Source organism: Pteropus alecto, unplaced genomic scaffold (genome assembly GCF_000325575.1).
Source record: "Pteropus alecto unplaced genomic scaffold, ASM32557v1 scaffold250, whole genome shotgun sequence".
Classification (NCBI taxonomy): domain Eukaryota; kingdom Metazoa; phylum Chordata; class Mammalia; order Chiroptera; family Pteropodidae; genus Pteropus; species Pteropus alecto.
The window spans coordinates 743,909-744,870 of record NW_006430732.1 but is presented as its reverse complement, the minus strand read 5'-3'; positions in this window follow the sequence as shown (position 1 = coordinate 744,870).

Below are 962 nucleotides of genomic sequence, written 5' to 3'. Positions count from 1 at the left end.
TATTTAAGAAAAAATATTTTTTCTGTATATCACATTTCTTTTAAACAATGATTTTGAGATTGGAGGTAGAACATAAGACTAATGATGAGATGGTAACTACACTCCTTTTCCTTCTTTGTGTGGAAATTTTATGTTTTGTGGTTTACTTTTTAATACAATCTGCATTAAGTATTTATTGCATATTTCAAGAAATCAGGCATTAAATGTTGATGCTCAAGAATTCTATTGGTGGTCAAGAATATCAACTCAAAAATCACTATTTCTGTTGCTGATAATAATTTAGAAAAATGGAATTTTGAAAGAGTTTAGATTGAAAACCAAGGTACCCAGTGTCTAGTTAACCTCTTCCATTAATTTTCTGTAGGACAGTAAGTAAATTACATAATTCCTGTATCTCTATTTTTAAATCTACTTATAATACTGTTATATAAAAAAGAAAAAAATATGAAATTACAGGAGGAATTTATAAATGCTAAGTAAGTTAAAATGTATTATTGTTGTTTTTGTGTTATTTTTGTTGTTGTTAATCTTAATAGTTAAAAATCACATCTCTTTGCTATCTGTTAAAAAAATCTGTTTTTTACATCATCCTTTGGAGTTTATTTCACTAACACAAGTAGATTATATTAAATCTTTTGCTCCAGTAAATTCTTCCTTAAAAATGTTGAATAATCAATTACAGAACTTGACCAAAAATATATATTTTATTATTTAGTTTTGTCACATAGTTTCTATGCAACAAATTTCTCCAAATGTAATGGCTTAAAACAACAAACATTATTTTTGTAGACTGGTAGTTCAGTTGATTTAGGTTGTACTTTTGCTAGGTTTGTTTATGCACCTGGGGTTCCTCTGGGGGTCATATTCTCTAGTCTGGGGTTGGCTTTGGTTGGATCATTTCGGCTCTTCTTTTTTGTCTTTTGTCCTCTTCATGAGATGAATGAACTAGTACAGGTATATAT